Here is a 22,252-nt window from a genome sequence, read left to right as displayed (position 1 = left end):
ACACACGGCCTGGGACAGATTCTCAATGACGATTCAGGTAGGTTTTGTAACATACCTACTTAAATAACCGGAATGGGAATGGGTTGATTATGTGTGGAAGCCAGGAGTCATAGTCATACAGTGTGGGAACAGGCCCTTTGTCCCAACTTGCCCATGCCCAATGTGCCCCATCGACACTAATTCCATCTGCCTGCGGTTGGTCCATATCCCTCTAAACCTGTCCTATCCATGTGCCTGCCTAAATGCTTCTTAAACATTGCAATAGTACCTGCCTCAACTACCTCCTCTGGCTGCTCGTTCCATACACCCAACTCCTTTTGTGTAAAGGTTTTACACCTCAGGTTCCTCTTAAAAAGTTGAGGGAGTGGAGTTTGAAACTAAACTTTCTGCATGAGAGGCCAGAGACTGAACAACCATGATTTCATTGCAACTATATCTCTCCGTCACCCAGCCAAGCTGATGCATAGTGATATTAGAGGTAACTTGTACTGACTAAAACACTGGGTAGAATTATAGGTATTGTTGGAACACAAGGCACTGTGTAGAGAATATTGGAAGACAACAAAATAATTTGAAACCCTAGTGTTTTAAATGTGCATGCAATTTCTAAAAATGATAATTTCATGGGCTCACTTGGATTCCTGGAATGGCAGGACTTTCATATGAAGAAAGACTGGATAGACTCAGCTTGTACACACTAGAATTTAGAAGATTGAGGGGGGATCTTATAGAAACTTACAAAATTCTTAAGGGGTTGGACAGGCTAGATGCAGGAAGATTATTCCCGATGTTGAGGAAGTCCAGAACTAGGGGTCACAGTTTAAGGATAAGAGGGAAGTCTTTTAAGACCGAGATGAGAAAATCATTTTTTACACAGAGAGTGGTGAATCTGTGGAATTCTCTGCCACAGAAGGTAGTTGAGGCCAGTTCATTGGCTATATTTAAGAGGGAGTTAGATGTGGCCCTTGTGGCTAAAGGGATCAGGGAGTATGGAGAGAAGGCAGGGATGGGATACTGAGTTGGATGATCAGCCATGATCATATCGAATGGCGGTGCAGGCTCGAAGGGCCGAATGGCCTACTCCTGCACCTATTTTCTATGTTTCTATAAGGCTTCAAAATAGGTGTGGGGAATCTGTTTCATAATTAGCCAACACCGCTTCAACCTGATGGGTTAGTCATAGAATTAAGCAGCACAGAATCAGGCCCTTTGGTCCAACTCATCCATGCTGACCAAGATGTCTTCCTAAACTAATCCAATTTGCCTGCCCATATTTGGTCCAAGTGTCTTTTTTTAAAACTTTATGATTGTACCTACTTCTACCACTTCCTCGGGCAGTTTGTTCCATATACCCACCACCTTCTCCGTGTGGAAATTTGCCTATCAGGTCGCCTTTAAATCTTTCCCCTCTCACCATAACCCTATGCCCTCTAGTTTTAGACCTTACCCAGAAAAAAAGCCTGTGACAATTCATCTCATCTATGATTTTATAAACATCTAAAAGATCGCCCCCATCAGCCTCTATTGCTTCAAGGTAAACTGTCCCAACCCACCCAGCAAAATCTTTGTGAATCTTGAATGTATGTTCCCTAGTTTAATCCCAACCTTTCTGTAGAACTTCACAAAGTAGCCCAGGTGCAGTCTCGCCAACGTCTCCTACAGCGGAGGAGTACCTTATTTCCACAAAGGTGGTGGGTGTATGGAATGAGCTTTCAGAGAAGGCAGTTGAGGCAGGCACTATTGCAATGTTTAAGAAATATTTAGACACATACAGTCAGCAGAAAGACTACATGATTACAATTGAGCTGTCCAAGGTGTACAGATACATGATGAAGGGAATAACATTTAGTGCAAGAAAAAGTCCAATTAAAGATCGACTGAAGGTCTCCGATGAGATAGATAGTAGCTCAGGACAGCTCTCTAGTTGCTGATAGGATGGTTCAGTTTTACGATAGTGCTAGTGTACGGGGTGATCGCTGGTCGGCACGGACCTGGTGAGCCCAAGGGCCTGTTTCTACACTGTATCTCTAAAAGAAGGGTGTTGAGCAAATGTGTTTCTTCCCTTGGTTCCCAAGTGTTGAATGGGGTCCATGAGATGCAAGGAGCTGAGCGTTCCCAGCTGCTAAATATGGCCCGTTCGGTACACATTGCTTCTTAAAAGAACCGCAACTTTCCTTTCAACACTTGTTGGCACAGGATCAGTGAAATGGTTTTGATTTCACAGCTTGGAATCGTCATCCGCAGTCAAATATACACTGCGTGGTGTGGGGAGGATAAAGAATAACACAGCAGTTCTCCAGAGTCTGTAACACGACAACGACAGGAGACAGCAATGTTCACAATGCTGGAGGATTCAGTGGACAGGTCCACCACTGGTTTTCTGGCATCCTTGGTTGCAGAGCCTTGCCGGATTATCCGGTTTACTGGACCAACAGAGGTCACGGCCTCCAAGGGGAGTCCAACGGCATTGGAACAGTCTGCCTAGGCTGCCGGGGAGCTGAGTTACAGGGATGCAAAGTCGGCTATGGATCTGTCATGGAGGTCATGATCAGTGGCCTCATCCGGCCTGGGGCCATTGTCAAGGAGAATTCAGGTGGGATTTCAAGTGCGCTGTTGTAATTTTGTCCAGATTAAAGGAGGTGCTAGGCCACTAGTTGCCGGATAATCGATGGCGGACCTGTAACGCATTCATGATCATATGGTACATTAATGCAGAGTAAACACTCCAGTCAGATTATTTATTTATTTATTTATTTATTTTGAACAGAATAAAAGAATAAAAAGCAAGTGTGCAACAGCATACAAAGAACAAAACAAACATATTTATAAAATGTCATAAACAATATCTATAAATAAATGAAATCATATGTGTCCGAAAAGGAGCAGGAAGAAGCCAAAGCTAATTAATAATCGTTGGGTACGGTGAAAAGCTTTGTTTTGCATGTTATCCAAACAGATCAGATAATACTATACATAAATACAGCCAAGCCAAATTCAAGTACGATTGCAGGGCATCTGTTTTACACAGAGCCTGGAACGTGCTGCCAGGGTTGATGGTTGAGGCAGATGCAGTAGTGGCCTTAAGGAGCCTTTTGGATAGGTAGATGGATATGCAAGGAATGGAGGGATATGGATTATGCACAGGTGCATAAGGGATGGTCTTGGCATCATGTTCGGCACTAGCCCTGTAGGCCGGAGGGCCTGTTTTTCTGCTGTACTCTTCAATGGTCTATGTTCTGCAATATATAGAGCAAATGGAAAGATACAGAGTGCAGAATATAGCTCTCAACATTGTAGCGCATCAGTTCCAGAGCCAATGTCCACAATGGGATAGACATGACTCAGACAGTACCCTGGCTTATGGAAGGACCATTCAGAAACCTGATAGCAGAGGGGAAGAAACTATTCTTGAGTCTGGTGGTGCGCGCTTTCAAGCTTCTGTACATCGCCGGCACGGCTTCATGGCCATGGGACATTCCAGCGCCCGCTGGGGGCTCCAACATTGACTTTTAGACCGGGAGCGGGGTCGTAAATCGCCCGGCACGGTCTAAAATGGCTGTGGGACTTAGCATCGCCTGCCTGGGGCTTGGACATCGGGAGAGAAATGGAGAACAGGGGAGAGAAAAGACTTTGCCTTCCATCACAGTGGGTTCACTGTGATGGATGTTTGTGTGAATTAAATTGTGTGTATGTCTGTAGGAAATTGTCTTTGTTTGTATGGCTGTGGAAACGGAATTTCGTTTGAGCCTCACTGAGGCTCAAATGACAATAAATGGTATTGTATTGTATTCCGCTTTCCCTTCCCCCGTTTCCTTCCACCGATATCCCTCCCTTATAGCCTTATGCCCCTGTCCCACTTAGGAAACCTGAACGGAAACCTCTGGAGACTTTGCGCCCCACCCAAGGTTTCCGTGCGGTTGCCGGAGGTTGCAGGTGGTTGCCGGAGGTTGCAGGTAGTGGAAGCAGGTAGGAAGACTGACAAAAACCTCCGGGAACCACACGGAAACCTTGGGTGGGGCGCAAAGTCTCCAGAGGTTTCCGTTCAAGTTTCCTAAGTGGGACAGGGGCATTACATTTCACTCCTCTTCTATCCTTATCTGGCACCCTTTTGTTTCCTTTTCATCTCTAGCATTTGTCCACCCATCCACTCATTGAAAAGCCCTCCTCACCTGCATCCGTCTGTCACTTGCCCAGGCTCCCACCAACCTCCACCTCTTTTCCAGCTTTTTACCTCCTACTGCAATCAGGATCCTGACCAGAAACGTCACCTATCCATGTTCCCCACCAACGCTGTCTTCATTTCTTCTCGTGTGGGTATGGCTCAGCCCTAGTTTACTTTGGTTTAGAGATACGGCATGGAAACAGGCCATTCGGCCCATCGTGTCTGCACTGAGTAGTGATCACCCATACACTAGCGCTATCCTACACACTAGGAACAATTCACAATTTTTTCTGAAGCCAAATTAACCTACAAACCTGTACGTCTTTGGAGTGTGGGAGGAATCCGGAGCACCCAGAGAAAACCTTCACAGCCATGGGAGGAACATACAAATGTACAGCTAGCACCCGTGGTCAGGATTGAACCGAGGTCTCTGGCACCGTATGGCAGCAACTCTACCGCTGTGCCACTGTGTCGCCCAGAGGTATGGAGACCAAATGTTCTATGACAAGCCACAGTTATTGGCACCTCTGTTCCCTTGGTGGTCTATACTTCAACTGAAGATGGTGGCGCAGCGGTAGAGACCCAGACCTCGATCCTGACCTCGAGTGCTGATTGTACAGAGTTTGTACGTTCCCCCTGTGACTGCATGGGTTTTCCCCGCGTGCTCCAGTTTCCTTCCACACTCAAACGACATGCCGGTTTTGTAGGTTAATTGGCTTCGGCAAAATTGTAAATTGTCCCTAGGATAGTGCTAGTGTACGGGGTGATCACTGGTCAGCATGGACTCAGTGGCCAAAAAGCCTGTTTTCACACTGTCCCTCTAAAGTCTAAAGACAATGTTTTCTTTTAAACAAGTTTGCTGGACATGTAGACGCAAGGAACTGCAGATGCTGAAATCACAAAGTGCTGGTGTAACTCAACAGGTCAAGCAGCATCTCTGGAGGACATGGGAAAGGTGACGTCTCAGCTGCCTGAGTCACTCCAGCACTTTGTGTTCTACAGAAGTCTGAACAAGTGTTAGGCAACTGCAAAGGCCTAACCTGCACTGCTTACAAGAATGATCACCTATTTACCAGGGCTGCCAACTCTCACGCTTTGAGCGTGAGAATCACGCATTTAGGCAAATTCTCACGCTCTCATGCTCTGCCGTGTGAAATTCAATGAAAATGTCAAAACTCATATAAACTGCATGGGCTGCGGGTGTTGGAGAGCCGGGGCTGTGTTTGCGGGGCTGGCGAGTCGCTCGCTGCAGCTCAGGCCATGAAGCAGCCCCAGTGCAAGAGTCCCGGGCCGTCGGAGGCGTCGGAAACGTTGCGCTGCTGCCGTGGGAGTCTTTGTTCCGAAGGGACAGAGAATCTCAAAGGGAGGGGGGGAGAGAGAGGGAAAGGGTCAGGGAGACAGTGGGGAGTGAGAGAGGGGGTGGGACAGAGGGGGGGGGCATGGGGCGATGGGGAGAGAGGAGGGGAGAGGGAGAGGGAGGGGGAGGGGGGGGGGGAGGGGGGGGGGGGGGGGAGGGAGGGGGGAGGGAGGGAGGGAGAGAGGGAGAGAGGGGGGGGGGGAGAGGGGGAGGAGAGAAGGGGGAGAGGGAGGGGGAAGAGAGAGGGGTGGTAAAAGAGGGGGGAAGAGGAGAGAGGATAGAGAGAGAGAGCAAGGGGGAGAGTGAGGTGGGAGGGAGAAATGAGGGAGAGGGGGGGGGGAGAGAGGGAAGAGAGAGGGGAGAGTGTGGAAAGAGAGGAAGATAGAGGAGGGAGAAAGAGAGAGGGGGGAGAGAGTGGGGGGAGAGAGGGGAAGAGAGGGAGAGGAAGCGAGGGGGAAGAGAGAAGAGAGGGTAAAGAGAGGGAGAGAGAAATGAAAGAGGGGGGAGAGAGAAGGGGGTGAGAAGAGAGGAGAGAGAGAGGGGAGAGAGGGAGAGAGGGAGGGGGGGGGGGAGAGAGGGGGGGGGAGAGAGAGAGAGGTGAGAGAGAGAGAGAGAGAGGGGAGAGAGGGGGGGGAGAGAGAGAGAGAGAGAGAGAGAGGGAGAGAGAAAGAGAGGAGAGAGGGAGAGAGGGGGTAGGAAGAGAGAGAGAGAGCTAGAGAGAGAGAGAGAGAGAGAGAGAGGGGGAGAGAGAGAGGGGGGGAGAGAGAGAGAGGGGGAGAGAGAGGGGGGGAGATAGGGGGATAGAGATGCAGGGCTGGCAACTCCCATGCATTGAGTGTGAGAATCACGCATTTTGCCAAATTCTCACGCTGATCACAAATTTCTCACGCTCTGCCGTGAGAAATTCTGTGATCAACGAAAATTTCATAACTAATATCAACTGTATGGGCCACGGAAGTTGGAAGCAGATGCAGTGGCGGGGACAGGTGCGGACGGGGAGCGGGGGTTTGCCGGCTGGCGAGTGTTTGCCGGGCTGGCGAGTCGCTCACTGCAGCTACGGCCATGGAACAGCCTCAGTGCAAGAGTCCCGGGCCATCAGAGGCATTGCAAGCATTGCTCCGCTGCCGTGAGAGTCTCTGTGCCAAATTCGCCCAGGTGACCAGCATGGATCAGGTTGCGGCTCGGTGCATCCTGGAGGACAACCAATGGCTGCTGGAAGTAAGTACCAAGCACTGGGTAGAAACGGTGGAAGATAGTGGACTTCAAATGGGGGTGGTTGGAGAAAGCATCCTGCTTGCCTGCTAGATTTGCACTTACTGTAACTGCAGGAAAAATGTTCCCGATGTTGGGGGAGTTCAGAACCAGGGGTCACAGTTTAAGAATAAAGGGTAGGCCAGTTAGGACTGAGATGAAGACAAACTTTCTTCACATAGAGAGTTGTGAATCTGTGGAATTCTCTGCCACAGAAGGCAGTGCAGGCCAATTCACTGGATGTTTTTAAGCGAGAGTTACATTTAGTTCTGGGGCTAATGAAATCAAGGGATATGGGGAAAAAACCCGGAAATAGGTACTGATTTTAGATGAATAGCCATAATCATATTGAATAGCAGTGCTGGCTCGAAGGGCCGAATGGCCTGTTCCTGCACCTATTTTCTATGTTTCTATGCTTTATATGGCAATAAAACTCGATCACTTGATTTTGAAGCATTCATGCATGGTGGAGGTATAATGCAGTCATAGAGTGATACAGTGTAAAAACAGGCCCTTGGCGCAACTTGCCCACACCCGCCAACATGTCCCAGCTACACTACCTGCTTTTGGTCCATACCTCCAAACCTGTCCTATCCATGTATCAGTCTAACTGTTTCTTAAATGTTGGGATGGTCCCTGCCTCAACTACCTCCTCTGGCAGCTTGTTCCATACACCCACCACCCTTTGTGTGGATAAAATTACCCCTTAAAAAGTTACCTCTTAAAAATAATTCATACAAAAAACATTGAAATCATACTTCTACAATGCACTAAAACATGATTTTAATACATCAAATTTCAAAAAGTCCCTACCCTGGGAGGGGGGATACCCCACTTCCACACCCTCTCCCCACTCGGTTGCTCCACTCCCTCACCGGGTACCCCCAAGGCCAGTGATCAGTGATGGCTCCGCCTCAGTCTGAAGAAGGGTCTGGACCCGAAACGCTCCATAGATGCTGCCCACCCGTTGAGTTTCTCCAGCATTTATGTCTACCTATTTATAGCTAAATTGCTGGTTGATTTCTTCTGGCTACAGATCCGTATGTGTTTGATGCTTCAGTACTTGCTTCAACTTGCCAAGTCGACAGGGAGTGGCGTGGTAAACTCTGAAGGATTTTGTTGCTTTCTTCAATGTTTCAGTAGGAAGTGAGGAAACAAGGTGCTGGAGTAATTTAGCGGAGGTCAATGGAGTAAAATAGGTGACACCTCTTGTCGGGACCCTATATGTGGATGGAAACTGTGGGTAGAATCTCCAAATATCAGCAACTGAGTGGAAGGTTTGGAGGCCCTAAGAAGATTCAATCCAGCATCTTGAAAATTTATGATTAGTGCCAAACCATTTTGTTTTTATTTATGTGTTTAAGAAGGAACTGCAGATGCTGGAGAATCGAAGGTTACACAAAAAAGCTGGAGAAACTCAGCGGGTGCAGCAGCATCTATGGAGCGAAGGAAATAGTCAACGTCTGAAGAAGGGTTTCGGCCCGAAACGTTGCCTATTTCCTTCGCTCCATAGATGCTGCTGCACCCGCTGAGTTTCTCCAGCTTTTTTGTGTAACCTTGTTTTTATTTATGTTTTATAACGGACACCCACAATGTCCGCGCATTGTCAATGCCAATCTCTGAACACTAGCACTATCCTACACACTAGGGACAATTTACAATTTTACTGAAGCCAATGAATCTACAAACCTGGATCATACCGAAGATAGACACAAAATATTTCACTCCAACATTTTGTGTCAACCTACAAACCTGCACGTCTTTGGAATACGAGAGGAAATTGGAGCACCCAGAGAAAATTCATGCGATCACGGGGAGAACGTACATACTCTGTACATACAGGATCAAACTCCGGCCTCTGGCACTGTGAGGCAGCAACTCTATCGCTGCGACACTGTGCCGCACAAATTTTGAGTTGGTCTTAACGATGATGTTCAATGCACACACAGTGAAACAAAAGCCCACAGACAGACTTTTGGTTGGCAAGCAACTTTTAAGCAGTTTGTTTAAAATATACTATTTTGGTATATTTAAATGACCATAATGAGTTAATTAATATTTTTAGATCTTACCTTTATTATAACTTAAAATGATTGCATTAACCATACACAATTAGAATCACCCATTGTGTAACTGTACATATGCTTTTCCAATGTGATACTTAACTTTCTTTGAAATGAAATGATCTGATGCAAGTTTGTTTGCTTTGGTAGTAATCCATCCAGCAACCTTGTTAATGCACACAGTGACAAGTTGAAATCTGTCCTGAAATCATTAAGGTTGCAGTCTCAAAGATGGCTACCAGTATGTAATTGCGGTGCTGTTTAGTGGCGCTACTTGACATTTAAATATAAAGTTCAGAAACTTGAAACACAGAAATCCACCAACAAAAGGCCATTATGGACTTCACCCTTCCTGAGGTCATCTTGTTGCTGGCCCTGATTTATTCTGGCCTTTTCTCATCTCCAGTTTATTTTCTCCCACCCCCTTGCTCCCTCCCCACCTCTATCTATTCAGTCTGAGGGCTCCAACTCGAAACTTCACCTATTCCTTTTCTCTAGAGATGCTGCCTCACCTGCTGAGTTATTCCAGCATTTTTGTACCTTTTATCTGAGTGGGGTCTTGTAATTGCTAGCTGTGTGTTGACTTCAAATAATGTCCTTCCTCTGTCAGAAGTTTTGTTCTTTAAAGTTCTTTAACAGCTGCAAAGTGGTGTTTGTGAGTAACGTCTATTTTTGTGTTTACAGATTCCTTAACAACAAAGAATGAGAGACAGAGTGAAAACAATTTCATTTCTCAGATCCTAATTTAAATCCATCACAGACGGAAACAATTTCTGGAGCTGATTTTAGAGTTTCAGTTTTAAAAGATACAGCATGTAAACAGGCCCTTCGGCCCACCATTGATCACCCATTCACACTAGTTACCCCACACACACTAGGGGCAATCTACAGAAGCCAATTGACCTACAAACCTGCATGTATTTGGGATGGGGATGGAAACTGGAGGAAATCCACGCGGTCACAGGAGTGGCCCAGTGACACTGTGGTGAAGCTGCTGCCTTATAGCACCAGAGACCCAGATTCAATCCTAACTACGGGTGCTGTCTGTACAGAGTTTGTACATTTATTCTTGACCGCGTGGGTTTTCTCCGGGTGCTCCGGTTTCCTCCCACACTCCAAAGACGTACAGATTTGTAAGTTAATTGCCTTTGGCAAAATTGTAAATTGTCCCTAGTGTGTAGGATAGTGCAAGTATACCACGTGATCGCTGGTCGGTGCGGACTCGGTGAGCCAAAGGGCCTGTTTCCGCGCTATATCTCTGAAGTCTGAAGTTTGAAGTCATGGAGAACGTACAAACTACATTGCGTGATTCTATGACTCTACCCGTCTCTCAATGTTCTATGCTGGAGGATCTGGAAAGACTGGTGACTTTTCAGGTCGGGACCCTTCTTCAAACTGATCGTCTGAAGAAGGGTTCTGACCTGAAAGAATGCCTATCTATTCCCTCCACAGATGCTGCCTGACCCAATGATCATATTGAGGTTTGCTTGAGCCAGTTTGATTGTTGCTTTACAACACAGATGAGTGATTACTTTCAGTATTCCCAATGTGCATTCCGCCAACTCAATGCCAGAAACATTGCAATAGAAACATGAGTATTTCTGTCAACATTCTTCCTGAATTTCGACGGGGGAGACATTTAACAATGACATTATTAATTTCCAGTAAGCACTTTTACAAACAGAGCTTTAAGTGTAGGGTACAAAGTGCTGGAGTAATTCAGTGGGTCAGGCGGCATCTTCAGAGAACCGTGTTCTCCAGAAATCCAAGTCCTGCAGAGATGCTGCCTGACCTAAGATAGACACAAAGTGCTGGAGTAACTCAGTGGGTCAAGCAGCATCACTAGACAAAAGGAATAGGTGACGGTTTGTTTTGGAACCCTTCATCAGACTCCGGAGAAAAGGAATAGGTGATGTTTCGGGATTGATGAAGAGTTCTGACTCAAAATGTCAATTATTTCTTTTCTCCAGAGATGCTGTCTGATATAACCATATAACCATATAACAATTACAGCACGGAAACAGGCCATCTCGGCCCTACAAGTCCGTGCCGAACAACTTTTTTTCCCTTAGTCCCACCTGCCTGCACTCATACCATAACCCTCCATTCCCTTCTCATCCATATGCCTATCCAATTTATTTTTAAATGATACCAATTAACCTGCCTCCACCACTTCCACCGGAAGCTCATTCCACACCGCCACCACTCTCTGAGTAAAGAAGTTCCCCCTCATATTACCCCTAAACTTCTGCCCCTTAATTCTGAAGTCATGTCCTCTTGTCCTCTTGATCTGCTGAGTTAATGCTGCACTTTTGTGTCTTTCTAGCATCTGCAGTTCCTTGTTTTGACCAGAGTACAAGCTACAAGATACATTTAATTGTCACATGTGCCAGATGGCAGTGAAATCAAATTCCCATACAGCCATACAATAAAAATAAAGAACACAACACACTGTAGAATTTGACATAAAACATCCCCACACAGCAGAATCAAAGTTTCCCACTGTGTGGGAAGGCACCAAAGTCAGTCTCTTCCTCCAGTTGTGTCAATTCCATTATTCTTCAGTGGTGAATCAGAGGTTTTTGTTGAGCCATTCACTTCATGAATATTTGCTTGACTTACTGAGTGATCATACTGAAATTTTCCTGAATATTTTGTCCTTTATGTCTAACTTTAACTGGCCGTAGAATGCATTTTATCAGGATGCTTCACAGCATGGTTTGGGAACAGCCCTTTGCAGGACTGCAACGAATTGTGAACGCAGCACAGGCCAACACACAAATCAACCTCCCATCCATTGACTCCATATATACTCCACGCTGCCTCGGCAAGGACGGGTCTCACCCTCTTCTCCCTTCTCATATCAGGTAGAGGTACAGAAGTGTTAAAACGTACACCTCCAGGTTCAGGTCCATCAAGCAGCTGAACCATTTTATCAACATTAGAGAGTGGTCCTGACCTTTCATCTATCTCCTTGGAGACCCTCGGACTATACTTTACTGGACTTTATCTTCCATTATATATTATTCCCTTTATTCAGCATCTGTACACGGTGGACGGCTTGATAGCAGTTATGTAAAGTTTTTCCGCTGACTGGATAGCCCACATCAAAAAGCCTTTCATGGTACATGTGACAATGAATTAAACTAAACTAAACTAAAGATAGACACAAAAACCTGGAGTAACTCAGCTGGTTAGGCAACATCTCTGGAGTAAAGGGATAGGTGAAGTTTCGGGTCAAGACTCTTTTTCAGACAAAACTAAACTAAACCTGGTTTAAATAAGTTGCAGCTCCATATCAGATGGGACGGTGTATCATACGTTCAATCGCTGCCGTTAAAGTAGCAAATGAGCCACAGCAGGTCAGGCTGTTAAATTAATCTGCATCAGTTCGACAAACATGGCAAAACTAGCTGAGAAAGCAGACATGAAAAAAACTCATGACATTTTTATTAATGTACACCAGGAAAGAGAACAAAGAAAAGTGTACAGGAATCCAACTGCAAGTGGGTCGCGATGTTGTTTTCAGCCAGCATGCCTAATCCTAATCAAAAGCAACAAGAATGAAAATACATTCCATACACCCATAGTTCAAAATCGCAGTAGGAATCCTGCCAGTGGCTGGGTAATATTACAATAGCCACTCAAGCAGCAAGAGCCTTTAAAACAAAATATAAGCCCTCAGCTATCGAAAGTAGACTGACCTCAAAGATCAGACAGATGAAAGTGCTCTTTGCGTGGTCTGTGATATGTAGAACTGTTAATTTGTTGTGGGCTCTTTGAGAGTGCATGGATGCAAATTCCTATGATATGCCTCCAAGAAGCAAACCCTTCCAGGGAATTAAGCCTCTGCATCGACTACAATGACTGAAGTGTAGATTACTACCTGCACCACATTCCATTTCATGGGCTAGCTACTTCAGTGTGAGACAAAACAAAGAGCCTTTATATTTTATGACTAGGTACATGCGACTTTTCATGGCAAGAGAATCAGAACTGTGTGTTGTGTATAGTCCCTGAACAATACACCATAATGCGCTCTTTGTTTTAGAGATACGCAATCAGACCACTAATAGTTGGTGGGTGAGTATTAGTAGCATCTTCCTGGCATCTACAGCACATGTATTTCATCTCATCTCAAGCCACTTTTTTGTTTAACTTTTTAGTATAGTTTGGTTTAGTTTACTGTAGTTTATTTGAGTTTAGTTTAGCTTAGTTTAGTTTAGAGAAACAGGCCCTTCGGCCCACCGTGTCCGTGCCGACCAGCGACCCCCTTACATTAGCACTGTCTGGATGGAGTTTACACACTCTCCCTGTGACCTTGTGGGTGCTCCAGCTGATCCTTAATTACTTTAGACTTTAGAGATACAGCACGGAAACAGGCCCTTCATCCCACCAAGTCCATGCTGACCAACGATCACCCCATACACTAGCACTATCCTACACACTAGGGACAGTTTACAAATTTACCAAAGCCAATTAACCTACAAACCTGCAGGTGTTTTGATTGTGGAAGGAAACCGGAGCACCCACAAGGTCACAGGGAGAGCGTGCAAACTACAGCCAGACAGTGCCCGCAGTCAGGATTGAACCTGGGTCTCTGGTGCTGTATATTGCCCATGACCCACTTAGGAAACCTGAACGGAAACTTCCGGAGACTTTGCGCCCCACCCAAGGTTTCCGTGCGGATCCCGGAGGTTGCAGGTGGTTGCCGGAGGTTGCAGGTAGTGGAAGCAGGCAGGGAGACTGACAAAAAACTCCGGGAACCTCCGGGAACCGCACGAAAACCTTGGGTGGGGCACAAAGTCTCCAGAGGTTTCCATTCAGGTTTCCTAAGTGGGGCAAGGTGCAACTCAACCACTACCCCACTTATCTCCACATTTTCAAAAAAGGTACTACGAACACATACAATAAAAACAAGAACACTGTGTTTACATAGCTATTGTATTGCTGCAAGTAAGAATCTCATTGTAGATAAGACACAAATTGCTGGAGAAAATCAACGGGCCAGGCGAAACATCTCTGGAGAGAAGGAATGGGTGACGTTTTGGGTCGAGATCTTTCTTCAGACTGAGTCAGGGGAGAGGGAATGATATAAAGAGCATGTACTGGAGATATGGAAGGATATAAAGAGCATGTAAGGTGTGAAAGGGAGAGATCCAAGCAGATGATGATCAAAGCAATGTAGAATGGTTCATTGTTGGCTGGCTACCCAGACTAGAATGGTTCATTGTTGGCTGAGGGGAAGGTGGCAATGCGGCATGCAAACAGTAACATTAATCAGGAGGAAAGTGAAACTATTCATAGGGATGGAACAAGAGGGAAAGCGAGGGTTACTTCATGGCACTGGATTGTAAATCACCCAAGTGAAATATGAGGCGCTGTTCCTCAAATTTGCATTTAACCTCGCTCTGACCGTGGAGAGGGCCCAGGCCAGAAAGGTCAGTATGAGAATGCTAGGGTTTTAGTGTTTAGCAAATGGGAGATCGTGTAGGTCCAGATGGACTGAGCGAAGGTGTTCAGCAAAAAGATTGCCCAGTCTGAGCTTGGTGTCACTGATATTCAGGAGTACACATCTGGAACAGAAGATAGAGTAGAAGAGGTTGGAGGAGGTGCAACTGAACCTCTGCCTCACCTGAAAGGACTGTCGGGGTCCCTGGACAGAGTCGAGGGAGGAGGTATCGGGACAGGTGTTGCATCTCCTGCCGTTGCAGGGGAAGGGACCTGGGGAGGGGGTGGTTTGGGTGGGAAGGGACAAATTAACCAGGGAGTTGCAGAGGGAACGGTCTCTGCGGAAAGCAGAAAGGGGTGGAGATGGGATGATGTGACTTGTTGTGGGCTCCCATTGGATGTGGTGAAAATTTCAGAGGATTAAGTTTTGTATGCAACGGATGATGGGGTGAAAGGTGAGCACTAGGGGGACTCGGTCCCTTTTGTGACTAGGGGAAGGGGGAGTAAGAGCAGAGCTTTGGGGTACCAAGGAGACACGAGGGCCTCATCTATGATGGAAGAGGAGAACCCCCATTCCCTAAAGAATGAGGACATCTCTGATATCCTGATTTGGACCACCTCATCCTGGGCGCAGATGTGGCGGAGACGAAGGAATTGGGAGTAGGGGATATCGTCTTTACAGGAAGCAGGGTGGGAAGAAGTGTAGTCTAGATAGTTGTGGGAGTCGGTAGGTGTATAATAGACATCTGTCTAAATCCTGTAATGGAGATGGTGAGGTCAAGAAAGGGAAGGCAGGTGTCGAAGATGATCCAAGTGAATTTGAGTGCAGGATGGAAAATAGTAGTAAAGTTAATGAAGTATATGAGTTCTGCTTGGGTGCAGGATGTAGTACCGATGCAGTCATCAATGTAGCAGAGGTAGAGTTCGGAGATAGGGCCAGTGTAGGCCTGGAACAGGGATTGTTCAACGTACCCAACAAAGAGGCAGGCATAGCTGGGGCCCATACGAGTGGGAGGAGTAGAAGGAGAAGTTGTTGAGAGTAAGGACCAGCTCTGCTAGGCAGAGGAGAGTGTTAGTAGAGGGAAAATGGCTGGTTCTGTGGTCGAGGAAGACACGGAGAGCAATAAGGCCTTCTTGATAGAGTGACTGGACATTCATTGTAACGGAGGGAGTGGGGACATGGAAAACAAGTAATTGAAGAAACAAAGGATGTGTGAGGTGTCTTGGACATAGGTCGGGAGGTAGGGATTGGACCAGGAGGGATAGGATGGATTTGAGGTACATGCAAATGAATTCAGTGTGACAGGAGCAGGGACAAACAATGGGTCTGCCACGGCAGTTGTGCTTATGGATTTTGGGGAGAAGGTAAAACCGGGCTGTGTGAGGCTGGGGAATGATATAGTTGGAGGTGGTGGAAGGCTTACAGCCAGAAGTGATGAAAGAAGTTCATTGTTTCGTTTTGGGGCATATGGCAATAAAACACTCTTGAAAATGAAATAAATTTGTGGTACATAAACTCCATGTATATAAACTCCATGTATATTAACTCCATGTATATTAACTCCATGTAACACCATGTATATAAACTCCATGTATATAAACTCCATGTATATTAACTCCATGTAACACCATGTATATAAACTCCATGTATATAAATTCCATGCAATTACGTTTCGTTGGAGGGGAATACATTTAACTAGTCATTATCTTCACGTCTGACATTGAGTATAGTGAAAGAATTCTCTTTGGAACCACACCCTCTGCTTTCTCTTTGATGGTCTTAATAAAAGCCAAAGGCTACTTGAAATCTGCCACAGATCAAATCCACATCAGCCTATCGCCCTGGGCTGTGAACTTCCCAAGAAGCTCATTCTCCCTAATAAATGTTTCCATGACCTTGCCTCTAACCTTACCTTTCCTGTATCACCCAATCTCTTTGACCTTATCTACTCACACGTATATTTGATGCCTTTGACAACCTTTCTCTCTTATCAAACAAACTCTTTCCACAAATCTTTGGGAGTTATTCCTTCAGTAATTATATCCCTCACCTTTTAAACCCTCCTCAGCATACCTGAAGAAGGGTTTCGGCCCGAAACGTTGCCTATTTCCTTCACTCCATAGATGTTGCTGCACCCGCTGAGTTTCTCCAGCATTTCTGTGCACCTTCAGCATACCTGCTCCTTCTTTCCTGCTCTCACTTTATTTGCTTATTTTGCTAGACCCTCCTCTTATGCTTCCTAACTTCTCTCAGACTTGGTATCAATTCATTATCCTGTTCTCCTATACTCCTGTACAGAAATGTGAAAATGTACACCTCTGGATTCAGGGACAGTTGCTTCCCAGCTGTTATCAGCTGTCACCAACTAGAGAGCACCCCTGAGCTACCATCTACCTCATTGGAGGCCCTTGGAATATCTTTGATTGGACTTAATCTTGCACTAAACGTTATTCATGTTATTCCCTTTATCATGTATCCGTACATTGTGGATGGCTCAATTCTATTCATGTATAGTCTTTCCCCAAACTGGTTAGCACGCAACAAAAGCTTTTCACTGCACCTCGGTACACGTGACAATTAACTAAACTCAAACTCAATCTGCTTATTTACTCTGCTTGGATTTGCAGATGAGGGAAAAACCTCCTCTCAGATCATGTGCCAATTAAAACGTTTCAATATCAAAGACCCGTTTGATTTTGATGGTGATTAATGGCTTTGGATCTCTTCAAAACCTCTTTCACTTCAGATTAATGTTTTCAATTTCATGTTTTTAATTAACTATATCTTTTCAACCCGCAGAAATGTATTACGTTTGTAATCATTCACTTAGTTTAGTTTAGTTTAGTATAGTTTAGAGATACAGTGTGGAAAAGGGCACACTAGGGACAATTTACAGAGGCCAATTAACCTACAAACCGGCATGTCTTTGGGATGTAGGAGGTAAACCGGAGCACCCGGAGGAAACCCACTCGGTCACAGAGAGAAGGTACAAACTCTGCGTAGGAAGGATCTGCAGATGGTGGTTTACACTGTAGACACAAAATGTTGGAGTAATTCAGCGGGACAGGCAGCATCTCTGGATAAAAGGAATGGGTGACGTTTCGGGTCGAGACCGTTCTTCAAAGCAACTCTGTACAAACAACACCCATAGTCAGGATCGAACTCAAGTCTCTAGCGTTGTAAGGCAGCAACTACCGCTGCGCCACCGTGCAGATTCCAAGTGCCTTAAAACTATGAAAAATCACACGGCTCTCACAGTCTGGAAAACTCGAGATGGAAGCGTTGGTGCCAAGGCAGTTTTAATAAATTGATTTAAAGATGCAACATAGAAACAGGCCCTCCGGCCCACGCCGACCATCGATCAGCTGTTTATACTAGTTCCATGTTATCCCACTTTCGCATCTGTTCCCTACACACTAGGGGACAATTTACAGCCGCCAATTAATCTACAAACCTGTGCGATTTTTGGAGTATGGGAGGAAACTGGAGCACCTAGAGAAAACCATCGCGGTCACGTGTTGAACGTACAAACTCCATCCATACAGGACTGAACCATCCAGTCAGGATTGAACCCGGGTCTCTGGCGCTGTAAGGCAGCAACTCTACCGCTGCACCACTGTGCTGCCACTTGTTAGGGAGAGTGAGTGAGGAGAAAGTTTTGCAGGCTGGTGATAACTGGATGGGTCAAATGGCCTCCCTCTATGTGGTGAGAAATGTGAACTTGTATTATGGAAATAAATCTCTTGGTTCAGTGGCAGAATATCTTTCTGCGCTGACTATAAACTCAATTGTGGTTACCCCGATTCACTTTCTTGGATTCATGCTCCCAAGAAAGGCCATTCCTCATGCCTGTAATATTCTGTTCTGCACAATAAGGCCCAACCTTACTGATCTGATACATCCCAGAGTCCAATCTCCTGAGGAGATCCCTATCCCAGGGGTGGCACAGTGGCACAGTTGATAGTGCTGCTACATAACAGCGCCAGACACCAGGGTTTGATCCCTGTCCTTGGGTGCTGTCTGTGTGGAGTTTGCACTGTTTAGTGTAAACCAGCATCTGCCATTCCTTGTTTCTACACTAAGCTTGCAAGGGTGGCAGGTATATGGAGCATCCCCACTCCCTCATCACCTACTTCTTTCACCTGGATCAGTAGCAAAAAATACTAGTTCTATATATAAACAAAATACAACTATGTGGGAATGACCAACTCATTTTTGTTTCCGTTTTAACACTGGTAAGCAGGATTCGGACTTGTTCCCTCACCCACGCATCTCATGTCTCCAGCGGGTGGAGAGTTCTATTTTTGCATGTGCAGAGGTGATGATCCCCTTGCCACAGAAATAGTGCAAAACCTACAGAGTCCGAAGAAGGGTCGTGACCCAAAGTGTCATCTATCCATGTTGTCCAGTTATGTTGCATGAGCTGCTGAGTTACTCCAGCACTTTGTGTTCTTTGGAACATGCTATCTCCTTCCTTAAATAATGACATTCAGAAATCATTTGAGTTTGTCATTTGCTTAGTTTCATAAAATATATCACCTACCAATTTTTAAGGACTCACATTGTTGTTTTTCCTCATAATGAATGGAATGAATTTGTATTAATTTTGATATCCCTTCCATATATCTTTTCACGATCCCTTTTCGTAACCACCTTGAAAGAAAATCCTACCGATAATAAATGGGGTGACAGAGGTGTTCTCCCTGTGACCAGGTGGGCTTCCTCCAGGTGTTCCAGTTTCCTCCCACATCACAAAGACGTGCAGGTTTGTAGGTTAATTGGCCCTCTGTAAATTGCCCCTAGTGTGTAGGGAGTGGGTGAGAAAGTGGAATAACATAGAACTAGTGTGAACGGGTGGACTCTGTGGGCCGAAGGGCCTGTTTTCATGCTGCAACTTTCAATCAATCAATGGAGTCAAATGTATACATTACTCACTTTATTATGGCAGTCTATTACAAAATTAAGAGTTTTCAATAGGGTTGTGCCTGCAATTATCTAAAGTGCCTGCAAAATTGCATTAGCAATTAACCATTGATTTAAAGAAACCTGAGATGTTTAATATGAGCTCCAGACCCTGGCACTGTTAGATTTAATAGTGTTGAATAAAACGCAGCATTTTTCAGTCCTTTTCATTATGAAAGTACTCATGATAGCAGTGTGGCACTGATACATGTGGGAGGCGGAAAGAAAGACACCTAATATATGGTTTGTAACTTTACTAAAGTGGAACTCATTTCATGTTGTTCGTGCTTCAAGCTCAAAGGTAACAATAACAAGACTGGTTGGTTTGGTTTCTGGGGGCATGCAAGTGGCTGACGGGGCTAATTTATACAGCAGGATATGATTAACGGCTGATGTGCTGAGATTGTATACCAAAGATTGCAGGAATTCTACTTTGCCTCAACAACTTTCTGGGTGGCACAGTGGCGCAGCAGTAGAGTTGCCACCTTACATCGCCAGAGACCTGGGTCCGATCCTGACTACGGGTACTGTCTACACGGAGTTTGTGTGTTCTCCCCGTGACTTGCGTGGATTTTCTCCGGGATCTCCGGTTTTCTCCCACACTCTAAAGACGGATAAGTTTGTTGGGTAACTGGCTTGATATAATTGTAAATTGTCCCTAGTGTGTAGAATAGTATTAGTGTAAGGAGATCGCTGGTCGGCACGTTCTCAGTGGGCCAAAGGGCCTGTTTCTGCACTGTATTTCTAAACAAAAATTAAACTCCACTCTGAAGGAGAGTCCCAACCTCAAACGTCACTTATCCATGTTCTCCAGAGATGCTGCCTGACCTACTTAGTTACTCCAGCACTTTGGATTTTTTTTGCTAATTTCCTCCATCTGCAGTCCCTTGCGTCAACTCTACTCTACTGCTAGTCTGTAGCTCCAGTTTAGAGGGAGATCTAGATCAACGTTGAAATGAAGAATCAAGGAACTGTCGATCGTGGTTTACAAAGTAAAGCACAAAGTAACCAGGCGGAACCAACATTATTTTTTTACAAAGGCCAATTAACCTACAAGCCCGCACATGTTTGGGATGTGGGAGGAAACCAGAGGAAACCCATGGTCTCAGGTAGAACCTGCAAACTCCACACAGGCAGCACCTGAGGTCAGGATTGAACTCAGGTCTCTGTCGCTGTGAAGCAGCAACTCTACCTTCTGAGCCAAATGAGGTAACTCAACTAATATGAAAGCTGCGTGATCAGTTCACTCTTCATGTAAGATGACAGCCAGTTATATTCACTGCAATCTGAAGAAAATATTTGTATTCAACATTCCACATTCTAAAAGCAAATATTTTAGGCTATTAATTTTAACCAATGTTCCTTTCCAATCATATTCATACCATCCCAGCTAATACTTGCATTCTTAGTGAAGAGAAATAATCTCCTTCTGCCTGGCTGAGGTCAGCTAATTCCCCAGGGACTGTTCATAAGTTATATGAACAGAATTAAGCCATTTGGCTCATTAAGGTCTACTCCGCCATTCAATCATGGCCGATTTATCTTCAACTCTCAACCCTGTTGGTGGAAGTTGATGCCCTTTTAATCTGCACGGGAGACCCGACCTTTTCTTTGTCGGGTCTCCGTTGTCGTTGGGGCTGCAACGAGGAGCGGCCTCCAACAGGAAGACCGGGGGCTCTGGTGCCGACTACTCACCACACCGTCGCGGAGCTGGCCGAGTCCGGAGCGGGTGGAGCGGTGGTGGAGCGCTGCTGCGGCCCGACCTCCGGAGATTCGGAGGCTGCAACTGCGGGTCTGGGGGACGGCGGCACCGGGAGCCCGCAGGTCCCTGGAGGGAGACCGCTTTTCAGGGCTCCCGCAACGGCGACTTCTCCCGCCCAAGTTGCGGGGTCGAAGAGCTCCTGGAGCGGAGCCTTACAGCACCGCCCCGCGCGGTTTGAATGGCTGCGGAACTCTGCGAGCGCACGCCGGGGGCTCTAACATCAAGAACCCGGTGTGCGACCTTGCATCACCCGGCGTGGCTTTAATGGCCGCGGGACAATCGCCATCGCCAGCCGGGGGCTTTGACTTTGACTCTGACATCGTGGGGGGGAGAGTGCAATGGAGAGATAAGTTTTTTTGGCCTTCCATCACAGCAATGTGATTGTTTATGTAAATTATGTTGTGTCTTGGGTCTATTTGTTTGTAATGTATGGCTGCAGAAACGTCATTTCGTTTGGACCTCAAGGGGTCCAAATGACAAATAAATTGTATCTTGTATCATGTAGAAATATGACCCATGCATGCTCAATCCCAAAATGGGATTTAGAATGGAGAGGGATAAATTCAGCATTCACAAACCAGTAAACAGGGATGGGAAATGTTAGAGATCTGGGATAATATGGTAAATTTCAGCCAGAAAGGTATGGGCTACAAAAAAAAATGTCAGCTTAGATTTATTAAAGACAAATACTGTTTAATTAACAACTGAGTTCCTCAGCAAAACAATAGAAATGTTGAAGGCTAGGTTGTTGTTCTTATCTGCTTTCAAAAGACCTTTGAGGAAATACCCACTGAGTGGAAACGCGAACAAAACTAAAGCTGGTAAAACATGAGGAACCGCCGCAGCAAGGAAACAAAATCAGCACCAGCAGCAGTAGATGGAAGTGAAATTGCTTATTTCCTTCTGATTTAGGAAACAATGATATTTCCCAGGGTGTGGGAGTTGGGCCATTGTCCCTGGTTGTACCATACGAGGTAGTCTAAGGTGTACGAATGTTTAGAGTTTGAAGATAAGAAAGTAGAAACAAGAAATTGCAGATGGACAAAAAGCGTTGGAGTAACTCAGCAGGTCAGGCAGCGTCTCGGGCCAATAAGGATGGGTGAGATTTTGGGTTGCTTTCCCAGCAGTTTAATAATCAAAAACATTTCCTATCCCGGCCTTTCCTCCTCCTCCCCGCTCCCATGGGGCAGAACTTATAAAAGCTTGAAAGCGCACTCCACCAGACTCAGGAACATCATCTTCC

This window comes from Leucoraja erinacea, chromosome 6 (assembly GCF_028641065.1).
Source record: "Leucoraja erinacea ecotype New England chromosome 6, Leri_hhj_1, whole genome shotgun sequence".
In the NCBI taxonomy this organism is placed as follows: Eukaryota; Metazoa; Chordata; class Chondrichthyes; order Rajiformes; family Rajidae; genus Leucoraja; species Leucoraja erinaceus.
Note: the sequence above shows the minus strand (reverse complement) of the source record.